Below are 14,290 nucleotides of genomic sequence, written 5' to 3' on the forward strand. Positions count from 1 at the left end.
CACACTGGCAAGGCACGTAGAGCGCTCTGTCTCCACGGCTACAGCATTGCTATTACTCCACCTTGGTGAGAGGAATAACGTTTGCTGCACCTTGGCTACAACGCATGGGCATCAGTGTGAATGAGGTATTGGGTTACTGCGCTCTGATCGGCCTCCGGAAACGTCCCATAATCCCCTTAAGTGGCCACTCTTGTCATTGTTTTGAACTCCTGTAGGAATGCAGAAATGCCCTTTCAAAGCTTCATTTCTGACAGCTGGCATGCAAGCCATTAGCGTGGAATGCTGTGTGTGAGAGAGAGAGAGGCAGTGGAAGGGGGTCTGCTGCTGTCTGAATTTACAAGATAGCATGCTGACATGCTCTCAGCCCCCCAAAACCCCACTCTCTCTCCCCACCACATACACACAACACACTCCCTGTCACACTCCACCCCATCACCCCATTTGAAAAGCATGTTGCAGTCACTTGCATGCTGGGATAGCTGCCCATAATGCACCACTCCCAATGCTGCTGCAATTGCCGCAAATGTGGCCATGACTGTGCGCAAGCAGCTGTCAGTGTAGACAGACTGTAGAGCTTTCCCTACTGCGCTCTCTGAAGGCTGGTTTAACTCAAAGAGCTCTACAGCTGCAAATGTAGCCATGCCCTATGTATGGCTGTTTTGATGTTCATGTTCTGCTACCTTGAAGATATCAACACTAGATTGGGGAAGAAGTCTTTAAATAGTGAATTGTATTACAGTAGCATCTATGAACCCAATTAAGCATCAGGGCCTCATTTTGCTAAATGCTGTACAGACATGTAACAAAGACGACTGTCAGCTCTCTGGAGCAGGAACTATCTACATTACTGACAAGAAACAACAGGTGATAAAATAGACAATCATAGTGGACTTGGGTGGAGAGGATGAAATAACAATTAAATGAAGAGAGTTTAGCAGAAGTCATAGTGAAGGTTAAGATTTTGTCATGGTTATTTTTAGAAAAAGTCACAGACAGGTCCTGGGCAATAAACACAAATTCATTGAGACCTGTGACCTGTGCATGGGGGTGAGAGGGCTGATCACTGTGGGGGCTGAAGCCCGAGCCTTGCTGCAATGGGGTGCCTGACAGACCAGAGTTCCTCTGCACGAGGAGGGTGGGGGTGACAGCCTGGAGCATGGCTCAAGCTGAAGAAGTCATGGAGGTCCATTAAAGTCACAGAATCCGTGACCTCCATGATGAAATCATATCCTTAGTCATAGCACATCATTTGCCTAATAAATACCAGTTGGGAGTAATTGGTAAGCATTATAGCACAAATATGTTGTAAATGAGGGATTTAAAGTAGTTTTCTAGCAGGATGGGTAAAAGTTGATTTAAAAAATAATTTAATTTAATATTTTTTTAATTTAAATTGCATTTCTACTTAAATACAGATTTTTATTAAAAACAAACATATTGAACATTTATTTTGAAACACTGAATCTATGTTAAGTCTTAAACTTACTATAATCCATTAAAATCATTTAAATTAAAACAATAATATCAAGCAGTACATATCTGTAGCCAAATATTTAAAAAATGTCATACCACTGAACTGGTGAAAGTCTCTCGCTAAGCACCTCTATCCAGAGTTTGTTTAAGTACTAAGCAAGGTTTTATGCAGTGTTGTTATAGCCCTGTTTGTCCCAGGATATTAGAGAGACAAGGTGGGTGAACTAGTTGAAATCTTTTATTGGAGAAACTTCTGTTCATGAGAGACAAGCTTTTGAGCTTTCACAGAGCTCTTCTTCAGGTCTGGGAAAAGTACTCTGAGCGCCACAGCTAAATACAAGATGGAACAGATTGTTTAGCATAAATAGTTAACACATATTTCAATGGACTATTCAAGGTGAAATGGCCTGTTAACTCCTCTCCAATCATGTGGGAGGAGGAGGGAAGGGGAACGGGACAAAAGACCTACACTTCCTCACAGATTTTCACCACAACTTCAAGAACTACCACCCATGGGCGGTACCTAGCATAGGCTGGGGAAGGGTGTGCCTCCCCAAACAGCCCCCTGCAGCTACTCACGTTCCACCTCAGGGCCCCCTCCTGCTTGCCACTAGTTGCCCCAGCTCCTCTTCCAGGAAGCCTGCTGGGTGGGGCTGGAGGTAGAGCAGCGGGCCTGGGGCTGGGACTTGGGGTGGCTGGGACTGCACTGCCTGCTGTTCTGGGGCTGGGGGCTGTGCAATGCCCACTCCAAAGTTGAGTGGGAGGGTCTGTGAGCTTCCCACCTGGTGCTCCAGGGCTGGAAGGTGGGGTGCACTGCTCGCTCGGGCTGGAGGCGCTCGGATGGCCCGGGGCTGGTGGCTGCGGGGGAGAGGGCCCTCTGGGCTTCAGCGAGGAAGGGAGGCAGGAGGGGAGGGGCCTCAGGTGGAAGAGGCAGGATGGGCCAGGGGCTATCCTCCCATGCCCATGGTTCACCCACTGCTCATGCTACCACCCTTCCATTAAACTCTCTCTGGAATTCTCCAACATTAGCATCAATTTCTTTGATGCCAGGATCAGCTTCAACAAAGGACTTCTACAGCAGACAGCTATATACAAGGAACCTACAGATTACCACACCTACATTTATAGATCCAGTAACCACCCTAAGCACACCAAGAAATGTTATCTACAGCCAGACACTCAGATACCACAGAGTATACTCTGAGAAGAAAATCCTGGGTGCACACCTTAACAAGAACACTTCTCCAAAGAAGCAGATCACATTATAGAGCAGGACACCCAAATACCCTGAAAGAACCTGCTTCAACATGAAAATAACCCCCCTATGAGAGCAGTTGTCACCTTCCACTGCACATTGGAATCCATATGGGGTATCATTAAACAATTACAGTCCATTCTGGATGGGGACCACATCCTGAAAGAAATATTTCATGAACCAACTCTTCTGACCTTCAAATAACCCCCCAGCCTCTCCAAGCTCATCATCAGAAACAAGCTCCCCACAGACCAGGACACACCAATTCAAAGTGTCACCAGACCCTGCCAGAACAATAGATGCAAAACCAGCAGACATATCTCCACTGCTACAATGATCAACACCTACCACAACACAGCTTTCAGGATCCACAGGTTCTACATATGCCTATCACAACATGTAATATACCTCAACCAGTGCACTATATGCCCCAATAGCAATTATTGTAACAAAACAATTGTTCTATATCCAGAAGTGAAAGTAAGCTGGTACAGGTCAGTATGGCATACTGGTAAGAAAGTGGCCATTGGTATGGGCCAGTACTTAGCCGATGTTAAAGCACTACCACAGCAGCACTTCAAGCATCATACTGGCAGGGCCACTGATGGGGGTGCGCGAAACGGGCCGCTTCCCCGGGGCCTGACAATTTAAAAGGGCCTGGGGCTCCAGGCAGCAAAGCCCCAGGTAGCACAGGCCAGGCAGCACCTGAAGGGCTGGCTGGGGGAGCCTAGCCCCTGACCCTTCCACCTGAGGCCCCCTCCATCTAGGGACCCTGGCCACGCCCCCCTTGCCCAGGACCCTGGCTGCCCTGCACACTGGTAAGTCCTTTAAGTGTCTTTCACCTGTCTATATCATAGATTCATAGATTCTAGGACTGGAAGGGACCTCGAGAGGTCATCGACTGCAGTCCCCTGCCCTCATGGCAGGATCAAATACTGTCTAGACCATCTCAGATAGACATTTATCTAACCTACTCTTAAATATCTCCAGAGATGTAGATTCCACAACCTCCCTAGGCAATTTATTTCAGTGTTTAACCACCCTGACAGTTAGGAATTTTTTCCTAATGTCTAACCTAAACCTCCCTTGCTGCAGTTTAAGCCCATTGCTTCTTGTTCTATCCTTAGAGGCTAAGGTGAACAAGCTTTCTCCCTCCTCCTTATGACCTCTCAGTCCTCATTCTCAAAGAAAACCTGCACAACACTTTCAAAAGATGAGCCTGGGAGCTTAAATTCATAAATTTGCTAGACACTAAAAATCCTGGACTGAATAGACAAACTGGATTTATGGCTTATTATAACAAACTACTAACAAACCCCACCTACAACCAGTCTGCTTTTTTTCCTTTCTCCCTTCCCTCCTCCTGGTCCCTTGAAATATGCATTAATTAAACAATCTGTTTCAGTTATATATAGCTGTGACACTATGGCCTGGTCTACAGTATAGAGTTAGGTTGACATAAAGCAGCTTACGTGGACCTAACTCTGTAAGGGTATGTCTACACAGCTGATGTTAAAACGCGGCTGTGTAGTTGCAGCTCCAGCGTTGGGAGAGAGCTCTCCCAGCACTGTAATAAAACCACCTCCGCGAGGGGAAGAGCTCCAAGCGCTATAGCACTGTCTACACTGCCACTTTACAGCGCTGAAACTTGCATCCCTCAGGGGTGTGTTTTTTTACACCCCTGAGCGAAGACATTTTCAGTGCTATAAGTGGTAGTGTAGACAAGGCCTAAGTGTCTACACTACAACGTTGCTCCTGCTGCTGTAAGTCGCCCACTACACCAACCTAATAACTCCACGTCTGTAAGAGGCATAGCACTTAGGTCAGTATAGTTAGGTCAACACAGTGTTAGTATAGACACTGCATTGACTCTTCTGGCTGTAAGCCTCTGGTGGCTGACAGAGGTACCAGCCTCTGATGTCTGGCATCCCAAGCCCTGCCACCTGGGGCTGGTACCTGGAGCTGGGCGGCAGGGTCTGGCTGTCAGTGCCCCACACTGACAGATGGTGTAAGCACTCCTGATGAGGATGCACATCACCAACAAAAGGCGCTAGTGTGGACGTACAACACTGATTTAATTACCATGGTGGTTGTACATCGACATAACTTATGTCAACAATTTTGTTGTGTGGACATGTCCTATGAGTACATTTCCCAAACCTGAAGAAGAGCTCTGTGTAAACCACCTTCTGACATCACTCAGATCCAGCGAGAATATTTTCTTCATTTCAGTTTGTTAAACTAGCCTAGTTCATTCAGAGTTGAGAAACCAACTGGGAGCTGAAAATGCAGGAAACTTTGTTTCCTCTACCAATCTATAAACAAAAACTAGGTGAGACAGGATGTGATCTACTAGTTCTAAAGTGCTCAAGGACAATGGTAAACAGAACCAATCAGTTTAATTCACTACTTTGTTTAATAAATCAGCTAGTTTTAAATGCAACACATTTTGATAAACCTTTTCTCTTATATATCCAATATATTTAAGGTAGTTTTATTAAATTAATAAATACAATTTTAAAATGCAGTTTTTGTGCATTTAATTGGATTTGAATTTCCAAATAGAGCTTGACACATATCAAGTAAAAATAAATCAACATCTAGCAAGTCAAGAGGTCCCCAAACTGTAGGGCATACCCCCCCATGAGGGCATGGAGGAACATTGGGGGGCGGGGGCTGAGGCCCAGGCCAGCCCCCACAGGGAGCAGGGGAAGGAGTATCACTCAGCTCCACTCCTGCCCCTAGCTGCTGCTCCCTACTCCCAGCCTTGGCCCCCATACCCCTGGTGCGTCCCTCCACCCCCGAGCCATGGCCCTGCTCCTGGGCCCAGGGGTGAGGGTGGAGGGGGAGGACAGGGACAGATAGGGGTATGGGAAGGTGCAATCTTGAAAAGTTTAGGGACTACCGAAATAAGGAATGCATTATTCACTATTTTCTAACATAAACAATAGAAGTTAAGAATTTGAATAAGAATCTGAATAAATGTAAGCTTAATTGCTTAAATAAATGTCTATCGGCATAGCATATCTTCCTGGTTAGCAAAAAGGACCAAATTTAGTGCAAAGGGTACATTTAGTTGCAAATCAACAGGTTTTAATGGTTACTAACCAATGAGAAACAACCTTTAGGAAGATAACTAAAAAGTACAAACGCAAAACAAGATTATATTTGATGACTGAAGTCAAGGCTTGCTGATTTAACTCACAATTAAAATTGGTGATTTAAATTGCTTTCATTTGTTTTCTAGTGAAGGTCTTTTGACCCTTCCCAGACATCTCCCATCCTTTCTTTGTAGGAAAGTCTTTGCTTTAGTGGTCTCCCAAAAGAGGAAAAAGAGCCAAGGTTCACCTCAGAGCTGCTGGCTACTAGTGAGATCTGAATTGTTGGTGAAGGAAGTAGTACATACTACATTATTCTATGGCTCTCCCTCCCAAGTCTTACTTCTAGGTTTTAGCTTCAAAAATGTAATTTTTAATACACACATATTCCTCTGACTTGACTTCTGTCAGAAAAACTCCTTTTATTTGTATTTACAATTGGTTTGGGCATCCTTTTGGGTACAAGCAACTACATACATTCGTCATTATCTTTTCTATCAGACAATAAACCCATCATTTCTGAGAATCGGAGATGGGAACAGAATACCTCGCTTCCTCATTCAGACCTCGGTGCTGCGCACAGTGCCCCATACGTTAACCAGAGATAATCTTCACAAAGCGAATAGTTAAGGCCCAGATCCCGCAAACATTTAGTGCAGAAAGTATTTCTTACTGTCATGAGCAGCCCCACTGAAGACTCTGTATGTGAGTAAGGGTTCTACAGCTACTGCGGGAGCGCTCAAAAGAAAAACAATGAAGTGGAGGTCTCTATAACACAGCACAGGTAGCGTCTGGTGTGTCTGTCACAAGCGAGTGCGGTCACTGAATTGAAGGGAATTTTAACTCTGCGCAGAACTGAGATGAGTGATTGTTTCAGTGAGACAACGAAGAGCAGAGGAAACCACTCGTGTCACCTGAAGGGGCAGAGACGCACACAGAGAAACCCCACTCAGGCCCTTCCAAGGTCCATTAGGCGAGACGATGCTAAGCACTAGCTAGCCCGCTCTAAAAGCTGTTCCGGGAAAGACGTCTTTGTGGAGGGGGACTGGGTGGGGAAACGTCTCCCCTGTCCCGGAAGGCAAAGGCGCGACAGAGACACTTTAACCCCGTCCCCTCTCTCTCCAGCTCGGGTGGGGCGACGGTCCCCAAACTTTTCTCTGGCCTGTTGATCTGTGCCCCGTCTCAAAGCAGTGACAGGAGCTGATGCTCGTTGGCTGCAGCCGGGCCGGGGAGGGGTCAGAATGGGGGGCTCGGTCCCCCTCTCACCAGGTCGGTTCCCCCGTTAGATAACACGGCGCCGCTGAGCTGCTTGTTTAGCGGCTCAGGGCGGAGCTGGCGAGCGGCTCCGTCCACCTCTTTCTTACCCGATGGCGTCTAGACTCGCCTCTTCCCGGGAGGCCGGGACGCATCCTCCAGCGCGTCGCGCAGGTCCAAGCCCGCCCCTGCTCTGCACAGGCACAGACCGAGCCGGCCCCGCCCAGCTCCCTCCCCCTGGGCCGGCAGATCCGCTTCCCGTCCGGGCGCCGCTAGCCCCGGCTGCTGCCAATGAGTTTCCGGGTCGCCGGCCTGAGCTACTGCTGTTGCCGCCGCTGGCGTCGGCAGTTGGCCACGAGCAGAGCAGGACTGGGCTGCAGGCCGGGCCGGCGCGTGAGGCGCCGCGGAGTGGGAAGGAGCCGCCAGGAGGAGGCCCAGCCCCAGCTGAGGGGGAGTCGCACCGGGGCCTAGCGATCCCCGTCGTCGAACAAAGGGCAGCGACCGAGCGACCGCCGTAGAGCCCGGCCAGACCCCACTCCTCGCCCCGGCGAGCCCCGGGCGCGGCCAGACCCCGCTTCTCGCCCCAGCTAGCGCTTCACTTGGGGGACCCCGGACTGGGGGCAGATGGAGGTGCTGGACGCGGGGAGAAGAAGCGGAGGGAAGAGACACTCTGAGGAGCCGGTGAGTGACCCGCTGTGCCGGGGGCGTGTTCCCTCAGGCACGGCCCAGGTGCCGCCTGAGTGCCGGGAGGCTTGGGGGGTCCGCTCGCTCTCGGGCGCTGCAGTGGGCTGGGGAGGGAAGAGTGAAGGCGCCGCAGACAGATAACAGCCGCCTCCTCCGCATGTCTGCAGCCCTTGGCATCCTCGGGGGTGGGGCAGCTAACTGGAGCCAAATGCTGAATGCAGCATGGTAGCGGAGATCTGCCGAGGTGCCTAGTGCAGAGGAGAAAGGCGGCGGCTCTAGGGATGTCTCGGTTTTGGCTGCCACCAAAACAAGAGAGATCGGAAAGACAGTATGTGCGCCTGTATATACTGTCCGCGTAGTGCTTATTAAACATTACCCTCTGGGACCAAAAACCACAGGCTTAGGCTAATTACTAACTGCTCTGACACACGTCCTATTCTGAAGAACCTAGTGTAAATGATTTTGGGGAAGCCTTAATTGTGGGAGGCTCGAGACATCTCAGCTGTTTAAGGCATGTGTGTCAGCCTATAGACAGTATATGGTATGGGCATTATATAATATATGTATGCATCGAAATTTGTTACTTATGAGGAATCCATTGCACTTCCTATTACGACTTTCCATGTCGAGTTTTAGTCGCTTGTAATTCATGAGACAGTGAAGGGTTGGCAATGTGTGGTGGATTGTTTGCTTGGAAATTTCTTGGATAAAGAAGTGGGGATGTTCAGATTTTTCTCAGTTGCATGGTATACGTAGGCATCACCAATTTCTGTTTTTCTGGGTGCTGTACTGTGAATTCCTTGAGACCATTAAGAAGACAAGAATGGAAATATAAATGATAGTTTTGTTGTCCCTACAGAATTGTAAGAAACTTGAATTGTCATGGCCCAGTATCCATTCCTTTGTTTAAAAACAAATATTTGGATTGACTTTAGGAAGACTTAGGAATTTTTTACAAAAGAGGAATATTATAATAAGAGAGACTGTGGGGGGAGCTTGTGTTGCTATAATTATAGTTGTGATCCTTTTGTTATAACCCTATTTTCAGGATGTATAAACTATCACTTTAGGCTGAAATTGAGCATTCAGAGTTTTAGACTGGAATTTTTTTTCTATTACAAAACTGAGCCCTGATCCTGTAAAATTACTCATGCATAAGTTCTTGTAGGAGCCCTTGATTTGCGTTTATATCATTAAATTCAAACCACCGTATTAGAAAGTGTGTGGATTTTTTAAAAATAAAGTAGAACGATACTAAGTAATGTTTGCTGAGTCCTCCCCCCCCCCCCCAAGGATACAGAATCACAAAATGCCCTGTGTTCACTTTTGAAAGTGTAGTTTGGTTTAAATGAGATTTAGAGACTGCAACTGAATGTAAATGAGCGAACCCCTGCATCCATGCGGAACAACATTGGCTTCAGCAGGTCTCCATGTGAGCACTGAAGTGAGACTTTTTTTCCCCCTCAAGTATTACTGGCTCTGCAGATTAATGAAGTAGAACTAATGAGATTCTCTTCTAGTATATGTATTAGTTTTCCTTGGTATGTCTGTGTGTGTGTTTTTAAATAGTAGTGCATTACTTTGAGGACTTAGTCTCTCTTAGGTATTTGAGGAAAAGTAGTAAGTGTTCTTTCTCTGAAACAGAGTCTTGTGGCACCTTATAGACTAACAGACATATCGGAGCATGAGCTTTCGTGGCTGAATACCCACTTCATCGGATGCATGTAGTGGAAATTTCCAGAGGCAAGTATGCATCCGATGAAGTGAGCCATGAAAGCTCATGCTCCATTGCATCTGTTAGTCTATAACCGGGGTCCCCAACACAGTGCCTGCGGGCGCACCTTAATGCGCCCGCATCCTGGCTCCCAGGAGAGAACCCGCGGAAATGCTGCAACGGCATTTTGGCGGGGACGCCTCTCGATGACGATGCTTGTCGGCGACAAGTGACGTCATCGAGAGGCGTTGCTCCTGAATTTCGGCGGGGGATTTTGGCGGCATTTCGGCAGGTGCTCCACCGCTGCAGTGGTCCTTCGGCTGGTGCCCACCAGCCAAAAAGATTGGGGACCACTGGTCTATAAGGTGCCACAGGACTCTTTGCTGCTTTTACAGATCCAGACTAACACGGCTATCTCTCTGATACTTTCTCTGAAATAAGATATTGCTACCTATAAACAAGAAATATCTTCCAACTAAAATTTTTAGAGACTTACATAGCCTGTTCATTTGGGGTTAATGTAGAGCAGCTGACGGTATGCAGAGGGAGTGAGGTAATATAATTCAAAGCAGGACTTTCTGGGCATGGAAAGAGCAAGCAGGATGAGGAGAGGAGGAGACTCTGTAGCAGAGTCTTCTGGAATCTTATCCTAAACCTTCCTGTGCTCCTGTAGTAGAACAATTTGTTCTCACACCTATGATGTGTCAAGAAGTTGGAATTTAGGAAGTTAATATTGTTGCTTTAAATAGCTTACTAACTTGTAAATTGAAAGTAGAATATCAAATATGTTTCATGCTTAATTACAAATTCAAATGTTTAAAATATACGAAGTAATATGTAAAAGAGAGGACTTGGCCATTATATCATTTGTTGCCGTCCTCCTGACTATAGTGTCAAAACAGTGACCATGAATAAAGACTCTTAAGACGATATTCACTAATGTGGTCAGAATTACAGATTAGTAAACATTATCAGTAGTCTCACTAGATTCTAATTGTTGTGCCTGATAGTAAAAATAAAATAAAATTTCAAATTCAGGACCTTCAGTTGTAATAATTGTAATTGTGATAATGGCTTTGTCACTTGTTTGTCTGTAAAATTCTGTATGCGCTCACTGTTACACACATGATTTCTTTCTGGGGGACATGCAACTTTATTGACACAGCAAACTTAAAAAAAAGTCAGATTTAAAATGTACTCAATAACCTTCCTTTAGGTATTAGCCATTGTTTAATGAGGAAACTTAAAAAAAAGAAAAGAAAAGAAAAAAAGTATTTATTTAGAAACTAGTGTACTTCTCCGTCTTATAGACTGTATTTCTCTTTACATGCTCTTTATTTTGTGAGGCAGTTTAACTGATTTTTCCCCCAGTAATTATCTGTAGCAACACCATTTTCTTCTCTGTTGTGGAGGACTGTTTCTTGCCTTTTGCACTGGCCAGTAGTATAGCAGTACGGGCATGTTGTTAGTGATTTGTTAAGTTTGTGTGATTGTTGGACAGTTGACTTGGGACCATTTACAGTTATCTCTACCTGTCTTTCAGGTGCCCTATGCTAAAGTCAGTATAGATTTGTTGTAACTGTATAACATTTTCTAGATAGCGTATGATTTTCTTTTGAGGGACTGATTACACTGGTCTACAATTTTTGAGAAGTTGTCTGCTTCAGAGATAAAATGTGGTATTTATTACGTATTTTGATGTGCTGAATTCAAATATGACAATTAAAACAACTGATTGGCTACTGTTTCTAAGATATTTAAGTTTTTACATTTTATGTCTATGTATATTGTGTAGATAGTAGAGTTTTAATCATAAATTGTAAACCTAGGTCTTTTCATGTGTTTATGGTTGCTTTACATGATAATATTTCACCTGTCCTGTTTATGTAACACTTTAAAAATCAGCAAAAGGGTTATATAAATAAAATTTATTATGAAACAAAAGGCAAAAAACTATTATGTACATAGTTTAGTCCTATTCAGTGTCTACTCGGCGCTTCTTGGCTTGTCTCTTGTATTCATTAAATGGAGCATCTCTTGTCACTGTCCAGCAATAGTCTGCAAGCATTGATAGGCTCCATTTGCCCTGATAGCATTTCTCCATTGTTGCAATGTCCTGGTGAAATTGCTCGCCGTGCTCGTCGCTCACTGCTCCGCAGTTCGGTGGAAAAAAATCTAGATGAGAGTGCAAAAAATGTATCTTTAGTGACATGTTGCAACCAAGGCTTTTGTATGCCTTGAGGAGGTTTTCCACCAACAACCTGTAGTTGTCTGCCTTGTTGTTTCCGAGAAAATTTATTGCCACTAACTGGAAGGCTTTCCATGCCGTCTTTTCCTTGCCACGCAGTGCATGGTCAAATGCATCATCTCGAAGAAGTTCATGAATCTGAGGACCAACAAAGACACCTTCCTTTATCTTAGCTTCACTTAACCTTGGAAATTTTCCACGGAGGTACTTGAAAGCTGCTTGTGTTTTGTCAATGGCCTTGACAAAGTTCTTCATCAGACCCAGCTTGATGTGTAAGGGTGGTAACAAAATCTTCCTTGATTCAACAAGTGGTGGATGCTGAACACTTTTCCTCCCAGGCTCCAATGACTGTCGGAGTGGCCAATCTTTCTTGATGTAGTGGGAATCTCTTGCACGACTATCCCATTCGCAGAGAAAACAGCAGTACTTTGTGTATCCAGTCTGCAGACCAAGCAAGAGAGCAAAAACCTTCAAATCGCCACAAAGCTGCCACTGATGTTGGTCATAGTTTATGCACCTCAAAAGTTGTTTCATGTTGTCATAGGTTTCCTTCATATGGACTGCATGACCAACTGGAATTGATGGCAAAACATTGCCATTATGCAGCAAAACAGCTTTAAGACTCGTCTTCGATGAATCAATGAACAGTCTCCACTCATCTGGATCGTGAACGATGTTGAGGGCTGCCATCACACCATCGATGTTGTTGCAGGCTACAAGATCACCTTCCATGAAGAAGAATGGGACAAGATCCTTTTGACGGTCATGGAACATGGAAACCCTAACATCACCTGCCAGGAGATTCCACTGCTGTAGTCTGGAGCCGAACAGCTAGACTAGAGTCAATAAACAATTTTAAGCATCATTTTCGTTCTCAGTGGCCCAGAATTAGTAAAGTTTGACTACATTTATTTCAGAAGCATTTTGGCTGTAGAGCAGTGTTATCTATGTGAAATAGAGGGTCATGAATTCAAGTGGGGATTAAGCAGATGGTGATTAATTCTGCAGAAAATATATTATACAATGATAGAACAAGGAAAGATAAATATTATGCTTTTTGGAGTTTTCCATTAGGTTGCTCTTTAGTTAATATTCAGACTGACACAGCATGATAAAGAATTTAGTGTTTCAAATGTATGAATGCTGCCTGATAGCCTCTAACTTTCCAAATATTGTAAGGGATCTGGCCACACTGCTCTGCTGGAATTCTTTGAAATTGTAAATGTAAATATCATTAATGTTGCAAAACTTTAAATGAAAATAAATACTAAGATCTATGCTTTCTTTTTAGAAATTTTATTTCATAAAAATTACTAGATTTCTTTAGCTCTATTATTTTTATTTCAAATAGAGCTGGTGACATCATCTTTTTTTGTTTCCCTTTCTTGGTGGATATATCAGCCTGTCATCACTATAGTGTCAAAGGAGTAGACTTTGTATTTTTATGCTTTACGTTATTAATATGTAAAGCTCAAAGTGTGTGGGGTGCTTGAGCTAAATAAGATGTGTCCTAGCCCTAAGGTGCCTTCAGTCAAATAAGACAAAATGTGGGTGTGAGGAAGAAGGAATAAACACACCTCACTCACTTAGCTTGTAAGTTGTGACATACATACATCTCATTAATATCATGACCTTTTAAATTCCCTTTTTAGCCTTCATTTTTGCCCATCTGTCCCCAATCCTCCCTCTGTACTCTGTTAACAGTGCTTTCCTTTCCCACTTCCTGATTCCCTTGATCCCGTCATAGACCTTGAGTTGAGTGTGAGTTACATCACAAAAAGATTTAAACAAAAAATATTTAACCAAGTCAAGAAAAAACTGAAGTCCCAAGTGCCAATGTCAAAAGGTGGTCTGGTGGGATCTTTAGCCTTTCCTGCCCCGCAGTCTATTACAGTGTTAGCACTCTTATTTGGAAATAACTTTGAAAGGTTTAAAAAAATGAATGGGTTTTTCAAATACTTTATATAAACTAAAGATACCCAATCCTCACCTGAATAAAACCATATCAGAACATCTCTAGGTAAACTTTTTGTCAAATAAGAGACTAGTGATTTTCCTTTCCTTTAATTCTAAACATAATTTGGGATGTTGATCTTAACATTGAATTTTCTTCCGTTTTGTGTTAAACTGTAATACTACTTAAAGTAGCCTTGTGTGGTAATCTTATTTCATTTTGCATTGAACAAAGACCTAAATTATAAGACTGAGAAATCCTAACATTTCAGAATTTTGAGGGATGATCACAGTAAGAAAATATAGTAACTGATAATGGGATATTGTGCTGTAATAGATGTATCTTTGATTAATGCCTAGTTCTTAGTAAACTCTTCATGCATCTACCTCAGCTGAGCAGCTGCATGACAACACTAAATTTGTAGAGGTCTCTTATAATTTGTGATTGATCCTAAATTGATAGGGATGACAGACCTTTGTCCATGTATTTATTATATAACTGAGTTGTTTATATGTAAATGCTACACCTCTTGGTGCTGGGTGGGCAAACTTTTTGGCCCAAGGGCCACATCTGGATACAGAAATGATATGGTGGGCCATGAATGCTCACA

The 14,290-nt window shown here is 44.2% G+C and overlaps 2 protein-coding genes across 11 annotated transcripts in view; one reads left to right on the forward strand and one right to left on the reverse strand.

Moving 5' to 3' along the window:
• Positions 1 to 7,349, reverse strand: part of KRIT1 (KRIT1 ankyrin repeat containing) — a 46,866-nt gene extending 39,517 nt beyond the window's left edge. The window contains exons 1-2 of one of the 6 annotated variants that reach the window (XM_032798130.2): positions 7,191 to 7,272; positions 1,570 to 1,803 (exon numbers count right to left, since the gene is read on the reverse strand). The gene's annotated coding sequence lies outside the window, so the exon portion shown is untranslated. Of the gene's footprint in view, positions 1 to 1,569; positions 1,804 to 6,373; positions 7,160 to 7,190 lie in introns of those variants that run through there. The other 5 variants (XM_032798129.2, XM_032798133.2, XM_032798132.2 and 2 more) reach the window with 5 other exon arrangements.
• Positions 7,350 to 7,375: 26 nt separating this feature from the next.
• The window catches only part of ANKIB1 (ankyrin repeat and IBR domain containing 1), a 167,125-nt gene continuing 160,210 nt past the window's right edge, over positions 7,376 to 14,290 (forward strand). For 2 of the 5 annotated variants that reach the window (XM_075062345.1, XM_075062348.1), the window contains exon 1: positions 7,411 to 7,761. The gene's annotated coding sequence lies outside the window, so the exon portion shown is untranslated. Of the gene's footprint in view, positions 7,762 to 14,290 lie in introns of all 5 variants that reach the window. The other 3 variants (XM_032798119.2, XM_075062347.1, XM_032798124.2) reach the window with 3 other exon arrangements.

This window comes from Chelonoidis abingdonii, chromosome 2, assembly GCF_003597395.2.
Source record: "Chelonoidis abingdonii isolate Lonesome George chromosome 2, CheloAbing_2.0, whole genome shotgun sequence".
Taxonomy (NCBI): Eukaryota; Metazoa; Chordata; order Testudines; family Testudinidae; genus Chelonoidis; species Chelonoidis abingdonii.